At 39.5% G+C, this 21128-nt stretch overlaps 1 pseudogene; it reads right to left on the bottom strand.

The window, feature by feature from the left end:
• Positions 1-3293: 3293 nt before the first annotated feature.
• The window catches only part of LOC125357940, a 39386-nt pseudogene continuing 21551 nt past the window's right edge, over positions 3294-21128 (bottom strand).

The raw sequence follows: 21128 nt of genomic DNA, 5'->3' as shown, positions 1-21128 counted from the left end.
TAATAGAAGCTATGGTTTCACATCGCATGTTGAAAGTAATTACAACAATGATATAACACTCGTTTCCATAACATGGAGTTCATTTCACTTAGCATCATCTTTTGTGTTCATAAGGGCATAGCTATTGGGCTCTTGTGATCCTCTGCTGTGACTAGCCTAAACCTGTGCTAATTATTCCTTATGAGGGAGACCATAGAGTCCATGTTTCTTTGGGTCTGGCTCACTTCACTTAGTATAATTTTTTCCAAGTCCTTTCATTTACTTACAAATGGGGCTATGTCATTATTTCTGATAGAGGCATAAAATTCCTTTGTATATATTTACCACATTTTTCTGATCCATTCATTTACTGAGGGGCATCTGGGTTGGTTCCAAATTCTAGCTATGACAAATTGTGCTGTAATGAGCATTGTTGTGCTGGTGGCTTTAGTGTGTTCTTGTTTGTGGTCTTTTGGGTAGATGCCCAAAATTGGGCTGCTGGGTCATAGGGGAGCTCTATGTTTAGCCTTCTGAGGAATCTCCATACCGCTTTCCACAGTGGCTGAACCAGTTTACATTCCCACCAACAATGAAGTAGGGTTCCCTTTTGGCCACATCCCCTTCAACATTTGTCATTGTTAGTTTTCTTGATATATGACATTCTTACTGGGGTGAAATGGAATCTCAATGTTGTTTTGATTTGCATTTCTTTTATGGCCAGTGATGTAGAGCATTTTTTCATATGTCTCTTGGCCATTCTCGTTTCCTCATCAGAGAAGTCTCTTTGTAAGCCCACTTGATGAGGGGGGCTATTGGTTCATTGCGGTTTTGTCTTGGAGGAATGTAATTTTTTAGTTCTGTATATATTTTAGTTATGAAGCCTTTGTCTGTTGTATGGACGGTAAAGGTCTTTTCCCAATCTGTGGGCTTTCTGTTTATCTTGCGAGCTATGTCCTTTGCCCTGCAGAAGCTCTGCAGTTTGATGCAGTCCCATTTGTCCATCCTTTCTTTGATTTGTCACATTTCTGGGTCTTTGTTAAGGAAGTTCCGTCCTGTGCCAAGGAACCCAAGTGTTTCTCCTACGCCTTCCTTTAGTGTTTTCATGGTATCTGTTTTAATTTCGAGGTCTTTGATCCATTTGGAATTAATTTTGGTGCAGAATGATATATAAGGATCTAGTTTTAATTTGTTGCATGCATTGAACCAGTTTTGCCAGCACCATTTGTCAAAGAGGCTGTCTTTCTTCCATCATATTTTTTAGCTCCTTTATCAAAGATTAAGTAGGCATAGTTCTGTGGTTCATTTTCTGGATCTTCAATTCTGTTCCATTGGTCTTCAGGCCTGTTTCAGTGCCAATACCAAGCTGTTTTTATTACTATAGCTTTATAATACAACTTAAAGTTGTATTATAAAGCATCGTTCTTTCTGTTTAGGATTGTTTTTTATATTCTGGGTCTTTATTGTTCCATATAAATTTCTGGATTGCGTCATCTATTTCATTAAAAAATGGTGTTGGCATATTAATGGGTATTGCATTGAATTTATAGGTAGCCTTTGGCAATATTGCCATTTTAACTATATTAATCCTCCCAATCCAGGAGCATGGGAAGTTTTTCCATTTCCTTAGTTCTGCCTTAATTTTGTTTTTCATGTTTTTAAAGTTCTCATCATAGAGGTCTTTCACTTCTTTCATTAAGGTTATTCCAAGGTATTTTATGTTTTTTGAGGCTATTGCAAAAGGAGTTGCTTTCCTGATTTCAGCCTCAGTATTCGGGTCATTAGCATATAGAAATGCCATTGCTTTTTGAGGGTTTATTTTATATCCTGCTAATTTGCCAAAGTTTTGGATCAGCTCTAGTAGCTTGGGGGTAGTGTCTATGGCATTCTTTAGGCATAGGATCATGTCATCTGTAAAGAGAGAAAGTTTACCTTCATCTTTTCCTATTTGGATCCTCTTTATATTTTCTTCTTGCCTAATTGCTCTGGCTAGGAATTCTAGTACTATGTTGAAGAGAAGGGGAGAGAGCAGACATCTCTGTCTTGCTCCTAATTTAAAGGGAATGGCTTTAGTTTTTCAACATTTAGAATTATACTTGTTGTTTGTTTGTCATAGCCTGCCTTTATTATATTCAGGAATGTTCCCTGGAATCCCAGTTTTTCCAGGGCTTTTATCATAAATGGGTGCTGGATTTTATTGAATGCCTTTTCCCAATCTAGAGATATAACCATGTGGTTCTTTACCTTGCTCCAGTTGATGTGGTGGATTACATTAGTTGACTTGCGTATATTGAACCAACTTTGCATCCCTGGGATGAAACTAGTTTGATCATGGTCTATGATTTTTTTGATGACCTGTTGGAGTCGATTGGCCACAATTTTGTTGAGAATTTTTGCATCTATGCTCATCAGAGAAATCGGTCTATAGTTCTCTTTCCGTGATGAGTCCTTACCTAGTTTTGGGATGAGGGTTATACTGGTTTCATAGACTGTGTCTGGAAGTAAACTTTCTCTTTCAATTTCATTGAAGAGTTTGAGAAATATTGGTGTGAATTCTGTTTTGAAGGCCTTGTAGAATTATGCTGTGAATCCATCTGGACCTGGGCTTTTCTTGGATGCGAGATCACTTATTGCCGTTTCTATTTCAATGCTGGATATGGGTCTGTTCAGAAGGTTTAAATCTTCATGGTTGAGTTTGGGGATATCAATTTTTTCTATGAAATTATCCATTTCTTCCAGGTTCTCGAATTTGTTGGCATAAAGGTTTGCAAAATAGTCACTTATTGTGTTCTGAATTTTGGTTGTTTCTGTGGTGATGTTACCTGTTTCATCTCTGATCTTGTTTATCTGAGTTTGCTGCTTTCGTTTTTTGGTCAGGTTTGCTAGGGGTCTGTCTATCTTGTTAATTTTTTCAAAGAACCAACTCTTTGTTTTGTTGATTCTTTCGATGGTTTTTTTTTTTTGTCTCTAATTCATTTAATTCTGATTTGTTTTTTTTTATGGTCACATGAGTACATTTGTAAAACAGTAATAAACATAAGCAGGTTCACAGTACTGTATTTACATACTTTATACACACCATACAAATGTGTGTCCAACAGTGACATGTTTTAAAGAAAGATGCACCACCAGTGTCCACTAATGTTAGTAGTGTCATTCTTTCAGTTCTTGTAAAATTAAACAGTAAATTTTTGAATTCTAATAGTGGCGATAAAGTTAAAATTCTAAATGGAGTTAAAAAAAAAAAACAGCACTAAGTCTTCGAAATACTTAAGTTGGTAGAAAATTCTGACCTTTCAGATGGCCACCAAACAGCACGTAAAGACCCCGACACTTACAAATCTGGAGCCGCGGTGGGCTGGTTGCCACCCATGTCCTACACGGGGCTTTCTGGCTCAGTGACTTAGTCACGGAGTTCTGAAGCCCAAGGAAAACATTCGTGACTTGTGTACTTTTGTGTGTTTTTGTTTTAAAAGTGAATCCGATTTTTAACAGAACAGAAAATCCATCTTTAGAGTCTCACAGCCGGCGGCGTCTTCCTCTTCAGCTGAGAGGATGAAGTATGATCGCCATCACTTTGTTACAGACCAAGATCCAACAGGTGATGCCAACACCTCCTGCTACCCTAGTAGGAAAGGCTACCAGGCGGTCCAGCAGGGTGATCCATTTACTTGGAACCACAGCCACAGGGACGGAATAATACTTCCAGATGGGCGAAATCATCAAGGCAGCTTGCAGCATGTAGAACGCGACGCTCATCACCGACTTTATCTTAGCTGCCTGAGCTGTCCGCACTTTCACGTGGGTTTTGAGCTTGTCGGTCATCTTGTTGATCCTCCTCTCCAGCCTGGCGTATCTGGCAAACTCATCCATCATGTTGATGGTGGAGAGCTCCTGCTTCATGGCCTGGATCTCCCCCCGCATCTGAGCCTCCTGCTCCGCATCCTGCTGCAGCACCCAGGACACAAAGGCGGAGAAGGACGGCAGGAGGATCCGGAGGACATTGCAGCCGAACATGAAGCCCAGCACCAGCAGCCACGCCCTGCGCTAGGCCTGGGCGGCGGCGCCCGCACCACGACGGCGGCTCCCCCTGATTGATTTTAATTATTTGCTTCTGTCGATTGACTTGGGGTTTGGCTTGTTGTTCTCTTTTGAGGAGATTAAGGTGAATCCTTAAGTTGTTGATTTGCTGTTTCTCCAGTTTGTTGATGTAGGCACTCAGAGATATAAATTTTCCTCTGAGTACTGCCTTTGCTGTGTCCCAAAGGAGCTGGTACTTTGTGTACTCATCTTCATTGAATTCCATAAACATTTGAATTTCTGTTCTACTTTCTTCAATGACCCACTGATGATTCAGCAGTGTGTTGTTTAGTCTCCATGTATTATAGGATTTTCTGTGGTGGCTGTTTGAGTTGAGCTCTAATTTTATTGCATTGTGGTCTGAGAGAATGCAGGGAATGGTTTTGATAATTCTGAATTTGTACAGATTTTCTTTGTGCCCTAAGATGTGATCTATTTTGGAGAATGTTCCATGTGCTGCCAAAAAGAATGTGTATTCAGTTGTTGCTGCATGGAATATTCTGAAGATGTTGGTTAAGTCTAGTTGGTCTATGCAATTGTTTAGTTCTGTGGTTTCTTTATTCAGTTTTTGGTGTGTTGATCTGTCCAGAGGTGATAGTGGAGTGTTAAAGTCCCCAACTATCAATGTGTTTGGACCTATTAGTGTTTTTAGAGTCAGTAGTGTTTGTTTGATGAAGTTGGGTGCTCCTGTATTTGGTGTGTAGATATTTAGGACGGTTATATCCTCCTGAAGGAGAGATCCCTTTATTAGAATGTAGTAACATTCTTTGGCTCTTCTTACCGTTTTTAATTTGAGGTCAATTTTATCTGATACTGGGATTGCAACACCAGCCTGCTTATGGGGGCCATTTGCTTGATAGATTTGATTCCAGCCTTTCACTTTTAGAAGATGTTTACTTTTGCTGGATAGATGTGTCTCTTGGAGGTAGCAGAAAGATGGATCTTGATTTTTGATCCAACTTATGAGCCTATGTCGTTTGATTGGCAAATTAAGTCCATTAATGTTGAGAGTTAGGATTGAGAGATAATCATTTGTTCCTTTCATTATATCTATCTTGTTAAAAGCTGTGTCTTCCCATTTCTTGATATAATATTCTGGTTTTCTATTTAGAGTTCATTTCTCTGTCTGTATTGGGATCTTGATTATTTTCCCTGTATAGTACATCTTTGAGAGTTTTCTGTAAAGCTGGTTTGGTGGAGATATAGTGTTTCAGTTTTTCCTTACTGTGGAAGACTTTTATTTGACCTTCAGCTATGAATGAGAGTTTAGCTGGGTACAGTATTCTTAGTTGGTGGTTATTTTTATTTAGTGTTTGGTATACATCATTCCAGGCTTTCCTTGCTTTCATGGTTTCTGCTGAGAAGTCTGGGGTAATTCTGATTGCTTTTCCTTTATATGTGATGACTTTCTTCTCCCTAACAGCTTTAAGGATTCTTTCCTTGGACTCTACTGATCCTGTTTTAATCACAATGTGTTGGTAGGATGTCCTATTCTGGTCTGGTCGGTTTGGGGTTCTAAATGCTTCTTGTATCTATATAGGCCTATCCTTCTGGATATTTGGGAAGTTCTAGGCTAATATTCTGTTAAATAGGTTGCCTATCCCATGAACTTCTTTATCCAGGTTTTCCTCAATACCTATTATCCTTAAATTGGGCTTCCTGATTGTGTCTTGAAGCTCCTGGAGTGATCTGTTTTGTCGATTAGATTGGTTTTGTATTGATTTTTTGATCTTTCTCCATAGATTCTAGAGAATCTTCAGCTCCTGAGATTCGATCCTCTGCTTCAGTTAGTCAGGACTGTAGGCTAGCTACTTGATTTTGAATCTCTTTCCCTTCTGACTGGACTTTCCTGATGATTTCCATGTCCTTGCTATTCTTATCTCTTAGGTCCTGCATGATCTTCTTTACTTCATTAACTTCATTAATTTGCTGTTTTTTTTTAACTAGTTGCATAATTCATTTTTTTTTCAGTTTCTTCTTTTTTTTAAGTATTTATTTTCAAAATGAATTACAGGGAGGTTACAGTTTCATACATTAGGCATTGGATACATTTCTTGTACTGTTTGTTACCTCGTCCCTCATTTCCCCACCCCCTCACCCTTTTCCTTCCCCCCCACCATGAGTTGTTCAGTTCATTTACACCAAACAGTTTTGCAAGTATTGCTTTTGTAGTTGTCTTTTTTTACCCTGTGTCTCTCGATTTTGGTATTCCCTTTCAATTTCCTAGTTCCAATACCAGTATACATAGTTTCCAATATACTCAGATAAGATACAGAGATAGTGTAGGTACAACCACAGGAGGGTGATACAAGAAGATCATCAATAAGAGAAGCTACAGTTACACATGGGACGTTGAAAGTAGTTACAACTGTGATTTAACAATCGTTTCCATAACATGGAGTTCATTTCACTTAGCATCATCTTATGTGTTCATAAGGGTATAGCTATTGGGCTCTTGTGATTCTCTGCTGTGACTTGCCTAAACCTGTGCTAATAATTACCTATAAGGGAGACTGGTCCAAAAGACCACAAACAAAATCACACTAAAGCCACCAGCACAATGTTCATCGCAACACAATTTGTCATAGCTAGAATCTGGAACCAACCCAGATGCCCCTCAGTAGACGAATGGATCAGGAAAATGTGGTACATATACACAATGGAATTTTATTTATAGGAAAGTAATTTTTAAAGAAAGAGAACGCAAAGAGAGAAATAAAGTAAAAATACTGGAAGACAGATGCACAAAACAGAGAAAAAATATTTAAAAATGAAAAAAAAGAAAAAGAAAAGAAAAACAGAAAAGGAACAATCCAAACAAACAAACAAAAAAACTTGATAAAACAAACCGGTAAAAATGGAAAACAAACAAACAAACAAACAAAAAAACGACGTTTCAGAAGTGAAAAAATTAAAAAGAAATTTTTTTTTAAAAAATGTTTGAAAAGAAAAAAAAAAAAAAAAAGGAGTTCTCCTTGTTTGGGTAGTCTTTCCCCAGTCTCTTGTTTCCTTGCAATGGTCTGCAGTCTATTTTCCTGATTGGCTGGTTTGACTTGATTTCAGTTTGCAAGGGGTGGATCTGTTCTGACCCTTCTCCCCTGTTGGTGCAATCGTGGATCTCTGTGGTTCGCACAGCTTGCAGGAAGGCCTTGGGCGTCCTCTGTCGATGGGGATGTGAGCAGTCTCGGGAACTGTGGCTCCTCTGTCTGCTGTGGGGCCGCTGCCTTTGATGCCTGGCTTTGAATAGCCTGTGGACTCAGCAGGGCGGGGAGCCTCTGGGCTGTTTTGCCCAGCTGAGAGTTGCTTGCCTGGGGGAGGCAGCCTCCTTGGCAGAAGTGGCTATGGAATGCAGCTCCGTTTTGGGCTGGGAATTGGGCTTCCTCTGTGACGGGATCGTTTAGCTGTCCCAGGAACTGTTTGTTCCCCAGTCTGGTGTTTCTGTGCCGCCGGTAGCTGCTGGCCGCTTTTGCTTTAAATTTAGAAATTCCGAGGGCAGGGCGGGGCACCTCTGGCTAAACGGTGGCCCTGGACTCACCTCCCGCTTGGGCAGGGGGCATTCTCCTGGGTGGAGCTTGCTCTCACTGTTCAGTCCCTCTTGCCCTTTTCAAAGATAGCTACTTTGACCTTGCTTTTCCCAGGCCCGCTTTAGTTCCAATCTGGTCTGACCCTATGCCAGTGGCAAAGACGGCGCTTTGCTCTGGCGGTGTGGGAACGGCTGCCTTCCAGAAGCTGCTCTGTGGGCGCGAGTGGGAATATCTTTTGTGGGGTACTCACGCTTTCTCTGCGATTTCAGGTCGTCTGTGCTCAGCCGTTGTCTGGAGGATTTCTCCCTGGTCTACGCTGTGTGCTTTAGCTGCGTGGAGTGCAGGTTACTGTGCCAGGCGCTGTGCCAGCGCCGGCACTGTCACGGCGGCGGGATGCCGCCGGGAGCTCAAATCTGTGTTTTCAGACGAGCAAAGTGGATTTTTCCTTCCTGGCCAGAATCCCTGTACTGTTAGAACTTACTCTGGCTGTCTTTCTAGGAGTAAAAGTTTCTATAGGGTGAGAAAACTGCAATGTCAGAGGGAGCTCAGCTAGGGCTCTGCTGCTCCTCCACCGTCTTCCCGGAAGTCTCCAAGTTCACACTTACATACAGATACCTTGTATACCTGTGTATAAAATTAGATTTGGTATTGCTAAAGAATACAATTTTGATATAACAACCAATCCTGAACCCTGTATTCAGTAATTACTTATTTATTGTTACAACCCTATGACCAATTTTTGTTCTTATATTAAGTTCTTTTTGGACTGGCTGTCTTTGTCTTTGAACCCCTTTGATTCACTCTGATTGAGCAGGGATACCCTCTATCCAATAAACAGGGGTCAATGGAATCTGGAGGTCCTGGAAGTAAGTCAGGAGGGTAAGTTAGAGGTAGTAAGGATAATAGAGTAAAATATATGGGGGGGGGTTGATGATTTGGTTTAGTTTCAGTGATGTGGAAATGTGGAGAAGAGTAGAATCAGTAGAAAGAACAAGGTGAAAATGATAGACAATGGAGTGTTAGCAGAAAAGAGTTGAGGTGTTATTCATAGGAAAGTCAAATTTTAAAGAAAGAGAATATGAAGAGAGACATAAAGAAAAACTAGTGAAAGACAAATGCAGAAAACAGAGAAAAGTTATTAAAAAAAGAAAAAAAACAAAAATGAACAACCAAATAAAAAGACTTGATAAAACAAACAGGTAAAAATGTAAAACCAATGACGTTTCAGAAATGAAAAAATAAAAAATCGCTTAAAAATGTTTTGAAAAAATAATGGAGTCTTCCTTGTTTGGGTGGGCTTTCTCCAGTCTGGTTTCCTTGCGATGGTCTGCAGTCTATTTTGATGCTTGGCTGGTTTGACTTGCTTTCAGTTTGCAGAGGGTGGATCTGTTCTGACCCCCCCCTCCCCTGTTAGTGAAATCCTGGGGCTCTCTGGTTCACACAGCTTGCAGGTAAGACTTGGGTGTCCACTGTAGATGGGGACATGAACAGTCTTGGGAAACGTGGCTCCTCCCATCTGTAGTGGGGCTGCTGCCTTTAACACCTGGCTTTGAATAGGCTGTGTACTCAGCAGGGCGGGGCGCCTCTGGCCTGGTTTACCAGGCTAAGAGTTGCTTGCCTGGGGGAGGTTCCTCCCTCCTGGGCGGGGCAGCTGCCTGGCAGAGCTGGCTATGGAATTCAGCTCCATTTAGGGCTGCGATTTGGGCTTCTTCTGTGATGGGACCGTTTATCTGTCTCAGGAACTTTGTTCTCCTGTCTGGTCTGGTTGTCCTGTGCCGCTGGTAGCTGCTCGCTGCTTTTGGTTTAAATTTAGAAATTCTGGCAGGCAGGGCGGGGCACCTCTGGCTGAGTTCACCTGAGTGTGTGAGCCGCAGCCCAGGACCAGCCTCCTGCCTGGGCAGGGGGCGTTCTCCAGGGCGGAGCTGGCTCTCACTGAAGAAAGATAAATAAACTTCACTTAGAAATAAAACAACAAAGAGAAACAAACTACTCACGTTAGGATGGAAAGACTGTACTTTTTGGCTTATATACTGGTTCTACGATTGTGCACAAGGTCCCTGCTTGATGAGTGGAAATTTGTGTGTATTAAATTTCAATAGGTTATTCAATAAAAATGAAATACTCTGAGAACATGAAGTACTATACTTTAATGGCCCTCAAAATCTGAAGAACATACAGAAAATGAGACAGGTTGTACATTTGCCAGCCCAGGCTGCCATAACAAAATATTTTAAACAGGTGGAATTAAACAACAGAAATTCATTTTCTGAGGATTCTGGAGGGTATAAGTCCATGATCAGGATGCCATTCCTGATACGTTCTGGTGAAAGCTCTCTCCTCGGCTCAAAGACAGCCTTCAGTCTTTATTTCATGGCATCCTCCTGTGGCCTTTGTGCTCTCTCACTCTCTCTCTTTCTCTCTCTCTCTTTGTGTGTGTGTCTGTGTCTGTGTGTGTGTGTAGTGAGAGAGCTCTCTCTCTTCCTCTTCTTTGGACTCTCCTTCTCTTAGGACCTCAAACCTGTTGGATTAGAGCCCTCTCCTTAAAACTTCAGTTACTTCCAAAAAGATCTATTCTTCTTTTTAAGGGTTGGGACTTGAACATGTGAATGGAATGTTGACAAAATTTGATCCATACCAAAGGTGGGCTGAAAGAAAAATTTCAGGAAATAGATTCTAATACAGTACACAAAACCTACATTGAGGGCTGGAAATATGGCCTAGTAGTAGAGTGCTTGCCTCATATTCAAAACCTACACTGACCAATGAGTCCTTGAAAAGGTTTCTGACCTGGCTGACTCTCTTTAGTAGAGCCTTCTCCAAAGAGGTGTGGCAGATGACAACATCAGGATGGCTGAGTGAATAATACTTTGATGAGGAATTTGGACAGCAGAGCCAGCACCCTAGACAGTGCTTCAGAGAAGTGCACAGACTTGTCTTTGTGACAGCCACTTCGCCGAGCTGACTCAGCCTAGCTACCAGAGAACTGTCTGACTGAGAATACTAGCCCCACAGGGTGAAACACATGCTCATGAAGCTGAAGTATACAATCTTCAGACCAATTAATTGCTTTGCAATCAGATATGTATCTGTTAAGGTAAACCTTATGAGTCACCAAACTATCATCAAAAAATTCTTGCTTAGCCTGGAAGTAAAACAAGAAAAACCAATCATATAGTTGAATTCTTTCATGATAGAAGTCCCTGTTAGCACACTATCTACACAATGAAGGTGATTCAGATTTGTGTCAGGTCTTCAACTGAATGAAAGAATTGCATGAACCATATTACAAAGCATTTATACTTATTTCTACTGCATTTTTGGCTCTCTTACTTCTTCCTTGTCTACAGCAATTAAAGTAAAAACACTCTAAAACTTAACCTCAAGGAACACTCAATACTCTGCTCCCTAAAGAAGCTGAACTGAATGATGAACCCAGCAATGCAGAAGTAAATAAATCACTGGCACCCTCAGGGATTACAGATAGCCCTTGCCACTAGACTTGTGAAAATTTCAGTTCCCTGTGCTTTCTCATGCTTGAGTGCTAAAATACAAAGCCTCACTACTTTTCTAATGGTCTACCAAATGGAGACAGACTTCAATGATATAATTAGATATGATAAGCAGGCTTGGCAAACTACAGAAATCTGGAGGGTGAGATCACAGGTAATAGCAACAAAAATATTCTGAAAGGAGGTGTGAAGAACAGTGAGTCCATCTAGGCTGTGTTAAAGAAAAAAAGCTGGATATATTTGGGGATAAAGGTATATCTTTACTTTGGAAAGTAATTGTTTCCTGGTTAAGTCCAAGACTGCTCTTTAAAATGATGCTATCACATAAAACATGGATGCACCTAATAGACATATAGGGCTAAACACAAGGGAGAAATGCAACATTATTGTTCCATTTATGTGAAATTCATTTCTGCTACGATTAGGCAATTAAGGAAGGGGTGTGACAAGTGGTGGTTTCCCCAAGGCAGTGTGGCTTGAGAGGGGCAGGAAATGCCATCTGTCACACAGGAAATCCTCTGTATTTGGATGTGGGTAGTGGCCACATATAAGTAGACATTTGAAAAATTAAAAAGACCAATATATAAACTAAGATTTGTGTTTTATATTGTTTAGTAATTATACCTTGAAATGAAAGTAAATAAAAGGATATTCAATCTTTTTAAAATTATCGTGTATCAATGGGTAGCTAATTTGGAGATAATAATAGGTCCTATATACAATTAGAGGTAAATGCTTATTTGGTTCATGACAATCAGAACCACAGAATGTCAAAATTTTCTGGATTTTTAAAAACTGGATAACTAGTGGATGTTACTTCTTACTATGGGTAGCATGTCACATATGGAAATTGGTTGAAACATCAAGAGTCTACCTATGTTTATTTCAGGCCACTGATTTGGCATCTAAATCTCTTCTCTGCTCTCAATCCCCATAGTTCTGTTGTTCTAGAGTGTGCTTGGGGGTGGTTCTAATCCCACTTCCTGTGAAATAGAGGTGCTTCTAAATATTCACACATGGGACCAGACGCACTCACATAAACCTCTTTCTGACTGCTTGCTGTTTATTACTAAACACATTTGCCCAAGATGCTAACACAGATGAAGAGAAAAGCTAGTTTCCAGGGCAATGTCATCTGAAGTGTATTGAATGTTTTATACCCATTTCATTCCATTTTATGTTGCAATAAAAATATCTGAGACTGACTTACTGAAGAAAAGTTTCTTTGGCTTGTGGTTGTAGAAGCTATGACCTCTAAGAACCTGGCTGGTGCCATTATCTTCTCTGGTGAGAGAGCCTTGTACTGTATCTCAGGCTTCTCAAGGGTTGTGTTTCTAAAACATGACATTTGAGGGACACAGTTAAGCCAGAGCCTTCCTAAACATGGCTGATTCAAATAGTCTTCACTCCCTTCTCATTATGACATCCTAAATACAACCTGAAAAAAAAATCAATGAACCATTATGAACTACATTTTTTGTTGTTTAATTTTATTTTGTTTCACTTTAAATGTTGACTTCGTCTATGATCTGAATGTGTCTGTCTCCCCTAAATTCATGCACTAAATTTATAGCCATTAATGTGATTGGTATTAAGGGGTAAGGCCTCTGGAAGATAATTAGATCATGAAGATGGACAATGCATTAATGGAATTAGTGCCCTGTAGAAAGAAACTTTCCTGTCCCTCTTCCACTTCATGTTACAGCAGAAAGATGACCCTCCACAACTGAGGAAGTGAGCCCTCACCAGGTGGAAGCTCCTGGCAACTTGACCTTGGACTTCTCAACCTCCTGGACTGTGAGATAACTTCCTATTATTAATTAGCAATCCAATGGGTTTCCATGTAGCAGTCTATACCTTACAAGAATTTAAATATTCCTAGAATGTCTAAAAACATGAAAGAAGAACAAGGACTATAGCTAAGAAAATCTCCAAAGCTAAGCCGTGTCTGTTTGGTAAGTTGTTTGTGACACTGTAGGTCCCTGTGCATCTTAATTCCAATGTAATCATTCATATTTTTAAATTTTTATTTTATTTTCAAGGTGATATACCGAGGGGTTATTGTTACATATGTAAGATAGTGAGTACCTTTCTTGTCAAACTTGTTACATCCTCCCTCATTTTTCTCCCACTTTCCTTCCTTCCCATCTTCTGCCCCCAGGTTGTATAGTTAGTTTACCACATATTGTCTTGGACAGACCAGCTCTACATTGTGATCTTAAATTTGACAGCAAGAACATGTAACATTACTTCAGCTTGGAGAAGGACGTAAGAATGGTCTCAATACTAAATTACCAGCACTCAGTTGACAGGTTTTTACCAAGTACATTCTATGTATACCTACAATTAAGCTTGGTATACAAGTAAGTATAGTCTTTTTCTCCTTTTCCCAAAGAGCTTATTCTATAACAGAGGAGTTCTTAAGTAGCTAAATAAACAATAGTGATTATGCAATCATGGAATTCTTATAATTACAGTAATTGCAATCAACGATATGAGAGGAAACTATTTCTAAGTTAGAAAATAATAATAATTAATAGTAATAATATGGAAGGATCTACTTTTACAGCGTGACTTTAAACTCAGATTTCCAAGATGAGTACAAAGAAAGATTGAAGAACAGAGGCAAGACTTCTGGCCCTGTGGATTGCATTAAATCATCACTGGTAGAGAAGATACATGATCCTCAGGACAGCAGAAAGATGACACTTAGTTAACTGCATCTAGTTTATTATGTTTAACCAAAGTATATTACTTTACTGTTACTTTATCTGAATTCTGTAAACAATACTTTCTCCAAAGGAAATAATTATAGGTGCTTTTCTTTTCCTGGAGATTTTCACAGCAATTACCACTCTGTGTGTTCTAAATAAAATATCCACAATCAATTACATTGCAATTTAATGAGAGAGCGTTAGCAGTGTTGAGAGAAAAGGGGAAATAAATTTGGTAAATAATTGGTAAAATAAAATAGAACATTGAACAGTAGAGACTGAACCTCAGGAATTGAAAGAAACAGAGAGAAGGATGGATGGAGTCAGTCTTCGTGTGGTTCAGGAACAGGTAGCTGCCTCTTTACTAGCTTGCTTGTGATAATTCAGGCTGAGTGAAACTTCAAAGGGAAAAACCCTTGTCACAAAACAAGGATTTATGTGCAACTGCATAAAAGAGGGCACCATTGATATTGCCTTGCAAGATAAAACTATTGGGGTTCCAATTGAGATTACTGTGGATTTGGAAAATGCAAATATTACTTCCACTAGGGACAATCAGGGAACCCTTACCAACCTTTCAAGCAGCATACTCTGTGATAGCCCTCCAAAATTCCTTCTGAACAAAATTGTGGCCTGGATATTTCTTGCCAGGGGCTTCATTTATAGTTGCAGCTAGATATCTATCATAGTGGCTGTTGCTGAGGGGACATGGAAGATGGATCCTTGGTGTGGAGCCTAGGTTGTTGGGTAATCATCTAATGCTGAGATGGGCCATCAACACAAATGTCTATACACATCCTGTCTAGTGTTGTGCCCTCAGGGTAGTTAGATATCTTATAGGGCAGCTGGTTCTGACCATAGGATTTTTCAGCTTCTAGAAGTAGGGCTAGAAAAAGTCCATCAAACCATACATAGGAGATGGCTCTGATTGTTTTTAAAGGGTGAAGTGAGGGAAGAATAAGTGTACTCCTTCATCACATCAAAGGATAAGAATCTAAGTATATTTTCTAGAAAAGTACTACTCCGAAGTCTCAAAAATCTAAATTGAGAAGCACAAGATTCATATTGGTATTAAGGGGACAAATGGATAGCTGAGCCTACTTGTTTGACTAGAAAAGCTTTTATGCATCAATAAAATGCTGGTTTGTCAACATTATGTGGCATGCAGGTCCATAAAGAACAGTTGCTGAAAGTCTTTGCACATTCATATGAAAATAAAACTGCTGAACAAAAACTATATTCTACATAAGCCTAAACCTGAATAGCTACAGGGGATTTTATATGAGTGTTCTCAGTGGCAAGCATTGACAATATACCTATCTCTGGTTCAGTGCTTATTAAAAAGCCCGAAGTTTTTATGAGCAAATGTATTTGACCGAGTAGTATGCATTCTCTAAAGGATTGCTTTCTATTTTTAAGTGCATTGAATCCACATCTAAAAGGCAGAAAAACAATAAGATGATCAGAAAATGGGCAGGCGATGGAATGTCTTATTTTTAAAAACATAATTTCTAAGTGTGATGTCAAACTCTACAGCAGAGCTGAAGCCATAACATATGCTTTGGAGGGAAGAATGAGTCTCAGCACTGTGCTGTCCTCCCCCTTAGTCCATGGCTTATGAATTTAGAAAATCCTTACTTGAAATTGTTGACTGAATTTCTGGTTTAAAAAATGGCATTTTTTTCAAAAGCAAAGCTAAAAATCCATAAAAGTAAAACCTATTCAGTGTCACCTATTATCTACCTTGGCATTGGCCACTGGGGGCCTCTTGGAGTCCTGTGTTCTCCCCATGCAGTGGCACCTGGCCAGGCCTTCAGGATACTACTGTAGACCTATACCCCTGCAGGGTTGTACTCTGCAGGGTCTAGAAGCTACAGCGCCTGGAGAATTCACCCCATAGGTATGTGAGTGTTTTGAGATCTAGCAGGCTACAGACAAAGACATCGGAGACATCTGCTAACATCTACATGTTTGCATCCCCTCAAAACGATTCCCCAAGGACAGTGGGGGCGGTGGATGTGAATTAGGTCATGATCTCAGAGACCACGTAGATATGACTGGTTGTCCTTACGAAATAAGTAGGAGAAGGCTCCCTAGCCCCTTCGGCCCTGTAAGAATACAGATAAAAGGTGTCCCAGTAGCAGACTGTCACTGGACACTGAGTTTCCCAGTGTGCTGAGCTTAGACTTCCCTAGGTCTGGAACTGTGAGAAATAAATTTCTATTGCTTATAAACCACCCACCCTATCTTGTCTTGGTACAATATCTGGATGGTCTAAGACAATCATCACAGTGGAAAGTCTACATGCTGCCATCTTAATTGTCCAATGCTATTGTGGGACTGGACTAGATTGTACAACACAGCAATATGTGCCCTGATAAGAGCCTTCATGAGAAATTGAGAGGCACTATTCCAGAGTGCTGATTTTATTGGCATGCAAATAAAAGGAAATTTCTATTTTATCATGCCTAAAGATTCTTTCAAATTATATAGGCTAGTGTACTGAACCTAGAAGGACAAAATTCAAGGTTCTATTTTTCATTTCCTAAGTTTGATCTCAGAGAAATGTCAGTCCCTTAGTTTCATATTTTTATAAAGTAGATGATTTTATGAGGTATTCTTGTTCTAATGTTTTATTACACCCTGAAGTTTGGCTGCCAAAGGTGGAAAAACATTGTGTACTGAAAAAGCTAAAAGCTTTGGGATAAAGCATTACAACAATAGCTTGTACATTAACAAATCAGTACAGTACTCTAATTCATCTGAATCCATGAAAGACCTTGAGCTGTTTCGTTCTTTTTTAATCCTACCTTTAAGCATCATAAAACTAGAACTGTGAAAGTGAACTAGAAATGCAAAGTGGGTAAAAAATGGTACAGAGAAGATAAAACAAATAATTTTCAGGTACTAGTGTTCATTTTCTCTTTGATAAAAAAATTACATTGTTTATTTCCAGTGATCAAATTATTTTCAATTACTCTAAGTTTTTGACTAATACTATCAATATTTTGAGGCATTTTTCAACTAATATTTTAAGCTAATTGTCAAGAATTTAGTATTTACTGCATCCATTCACTGATAAACCATCTAGTTTGTACTGTGTGTTGAAAATAAACACTAGTCAACTAACACTTTTTGGCAAACCCAAATACTTGATTGACTCTTCCAACAAGTAAATATGGCTTTTGTGTTATTTAGTTATTTAGTTATACAAAAAGGAATCTATCAAATGTAACAATTTATGAGTAAATGCATCTTGATCAATGTGTTTTTCCTTTTTTACTTTAAGATACAGCTGCAACAGTTTACAGCCTCTCTTTATTACTTATAATTTGGTGTTTTAACTTTATATAGGGAAATTTTTCTTCATTTCTTGATAGAGCTTCCCTGAGCTCCAGGGGGAAATATTTACCAAACTAGAGTTTAAGAAGAAGGGGAGATAACTCCTCTTGGATTCTTAAGGCAGAGGTTGTAAGCCTAAAGGAGGCTTTAGGGAAAGTGAAAGAATGGGCCAGTATTTACCTTATTTTCTTATTTCTTCAGAAACACGAGAGCCTGGGATTTGATTTTTTTTCCCATGACTTGCAATGGACAGAAACATTAGGGATCATTACAAAAATCGACCTAACAGATAACAATTTATTTTATGGTGTCAGTGACCCCTACTGATGACTTGGGATAAGTAGCACCCATTGCCACAGGCAACTGGTCATTTTGGGAAGAAATTTCCAAATCACAATGTCTTTTCTTTTTTAATGTTCAACACCAAAGTAAGTATTGATTCATATGTTCAAAGAAATACTCAAGTTAATAGGATTATATGTCTTGCTTTCCTATTTGAGATAAAACTTATAGATTTGTATATATTCATATCCATTTTACTTAGTGACACATAATTAAATTTCAGAAGTAAATTATTTAGCAGAAGAGAAATGCCCTAGTACATATAAAGCATCGTAAGCCATTGTTCTGTTGTAAACATCAAATAAAAACATGCAAAATCACCTAAAAATGTGACTTGATCTGAACAGCCATGGCCTTGAAGTACATTTTGTAACAACCGACATTACTGGGCTCGGGGAGAACAGCATGAAAGCAAGTGTGGTTCTGAAGCACCACCAGATGGCAGGAGAGGAAAAAGAATTCCAAACGTGAAGAGCAGATCAGCTCACATGCCAGAGACTGATCATTTTTTAAAATAAATATTAGTCTGCTCTGCCATCAACTCCATATTTCTCCCTCTTGGCTGCTATGAGGCTATATGCAGTCTCCAGCATTGTAAGTCAATAGTTCAAGACTTCTTACCAACACTCTTGAATAAAATGGCCTATCGAAAATGCCAGGGGACCTCACTCCCCACTGGTCATGAAGGCCTTGGGGGCTGCCTTTCCTGAGAGGTAGAGCAGGAGGAAGCCATAGGGCCCACAGTTTCCCATTTCTTTTTTGAAAAAATCAAGAGTACTAAATCCTGCCTAATACTCAAAATACTTAAAGAGAAACAAGGGCATCCTCTGCATAGTTCTCTAACATAAGTTTGTTGTTGCTACTATCATTATCACCAAAATGTCCTCAAGGCTTGTACTAAAGGCCTTGTGCTTTTGCTCCACTTACTTGCTTGCTCACAGTGGCACTTTGCCACTCGAACAACAACTCCAGTCCAGGTTTATGTTGTCTAATTAGAGAAGAAGCCTTTTAGGCTTTTCTGCATAGACATGCTTCAAACTGTGATTCTCAGTTATTTGTTTGTTTTGTTTTGTTTTTTTTGGCCAGTCCTGGGCCTTGGACTCAGGGCCTGAGCACTGTCCCTGGCTTCCTTTTGCTCAAGGCTAGCACTCTGCCACTTGAGCCACAGCGCCACTTCTGGCCGTTTTCTGTATATGTGGTGCTGGGGAATCGAACCCAGGGCCTCATGTATACAAGGCAAGCTCTCTTGCCACTAGGCCATATCCCCAGGCCCGATTCTCAGTTATTGACCTCCTTGGTAGCTAGCATTTACAGGTATGAGTCCCTCAATGAGAGCTCATATATTTCTGTAAATCTTTTATTGTTATTGTAAAGATGATGTACAAAGGGGTTGTATTTATGCAAGTCAGGTAAAGAGTACTTTTTTTTGAACAATGTAACCCCTTCTTTTGTTCTCTCCCATTTCACCCACAAATTATGTAGTTCATTTTCAACATAGTACCTAGTGAGTACCACTGTTACATGTGTTTACCCTTTTTACTTCCATTTCTGTGTCTCCCCTTACACTTCCAAAAATAAATACAAACAAGACCAGAAGAAAATAAAATGAACAAAACAAACAAGAAAAAAAACACCTCTTTTTCCATTTCCTGGAGTTCATTTTGATAAATATTAATATGTATGATCAGATGCACACAAGCACTGCTCCACTCTGTTCCTCTCATAAAAGTGCCCTCTTCATATATTTCTGCAGAGTGTTTTCATATTTTGTTGCAGAGTGATAAGCCTTAGGTAGTACACCGGTGGTAGTTAACAGACAACACACTTCTCATTATAAGGTTTAAATGAAATAATTAATACATATGAAGGGCTGCAAATAGAGCTAATCCATTAAAAAAAGCTTTCAATAAATGTCAGCTGAGATGAGTCATCACCTACAATTTCTCAGGCTCTCCTGAAGTATAAGAAACATTTAACCAGAACCAGGATGCAGGTGAGCTAGCTAATGGCTTTTAATTCTGGCTACCTCTTCAAGCTGATTTAAGATAGTCTGGTATCAGACTGTTTGTCAAGGCAACCACACAGCTGATTCTGAGGCTGGGACCAGTTGAATGGTCACTAGGTGATTCCAATGTACAAAGATGAAATTGCCTAGCTACACAGAGAGGTAACCATTCTTACTCTCTCAGTAAGTGCATTTCCTTGCCAAATTGTTCTTTCTTTCTCATGTATATGCAGATTCACTGGGCTCCTATTGTGGCTCTTTCTCAGGTATGATAGTCAAAAATCCAGAATTTCTCCTCTTATCTCTTAATTATCCAAACCCTTCTGCTACACACTAAAAGCTTCTCTCACTTTTCAGATGTGAGGTATCATAGTAGTTCCTTGAACCTTTTCTTCATCACCCTCCTCCTGCCTAGGAACAGTTTAGCCCTGCCTGGCCTCCATGAGCTGGTAGGGCTGCCTTGGTTAATTTCATGAAGTTCTGAGTAGGTACTCTATATAATTTCCTGCCTGTCCTTGTTTGGCAGATAATATTCACCTCTGTTTTCAGCCTTAATATTAGCAAATCTGCCTGATCTTATTTGCACCTGCCATATCTCAACAAATAGTCCTGTTGAATACTATCTCCTTTATTATCAACTTGGGCAAAGTAATAATAAATTCTTGTCATCTGGACACCATTTAAAAATTTCAAACCCTTCTTTTCTAAGGTGGTAGCTATGAATCTGGTGGACAGCAATGAATCTGGATATCCTTGATTATTATTACTTCTTGTGCCTATACTAGGGCTTCAGCTTAAGGCCACCTTCTACTCTTGGCTATTTTGCTCAAAGCTGGTCCTCTACCACTTGAGCCACAGCTTCACAGCTGGCTTTTTTAGTGGTTAACTGGAGATAAAAGTCTCACAGCTACTTTTTCCCCTTCTAGTTAATAGGAAGTAGTAGTCTCATGGACTTTTCTGCTCATACCGGCTTTGAGTTGAGATCCTCAGATCCCAGCCTTATATGTAGCTAGAGTTGTAAGCATGAGCCACCAGCACTCAGCTCTTATCCATTATTATTTCTGTTCCAGTTCTTCTCCAAGTCCCAAACTAGCTCCTTTCAGTGGCTTCCAGTGGCTTTGTGCATATGCCCCCAAATCCCTCCGCCCCTCTCAGTATAACATCTACCTATTTTAAGGTAACATTTATCTATTTTAAGGTAACTTACACAATAGAGGGAGTTGGAAGAGGTGGAGGAGAACAATGGAAAGGGGGACATTAATCAAGACATACTCATAAACTGACTTGATAAATTGAAAATATTATTTAAATTTTCTGTCATTAAGTATGCAGCCTGGACATCAGGCATTCTTGGACCTCCTGGAAGGTGCTAAGGTTCAGCACAAAGAAAACCCTCATCCTAAACACATCCCTGTGAGCCCAGCTGCTAAACACTTTGCTGCCCTCTCCTGGTGACTCTCAGTGGAGCTGCTCCTCCAATGATTTCAACCCTGTAAAAAACATGAGTGACCAACATTTCTTTAAAGCACAGATGAAAGTGTCTCATGTTCTAATGAAAAGCAACACTTATTTTTATAGAAAGAGACTGAGTAAGCATAGAAAAATATGAATGAATAAATAAGAAAAGGATTTTGCC

The sequence above is a fragment of the Perognathus longimembris genome, chromosome 10 (genome assembly GCF_023159225.1).
Source record: "Perognathus longimembris pacificus isolate PPM17 chromosome 10, ASM2315922v1, whole genome shotgun sequence".
NCBI lineage: Eukaryota > Metazoa > Chordata > Mammalia > Rodentia > Heteromyidae > Perognathus > Perognathus longimembris.
The sequence above is the reverse complement of the archived record's forward strand: the minus strand, read 5'-3'. Positions and strand labels throughout refer to the sequence as shown.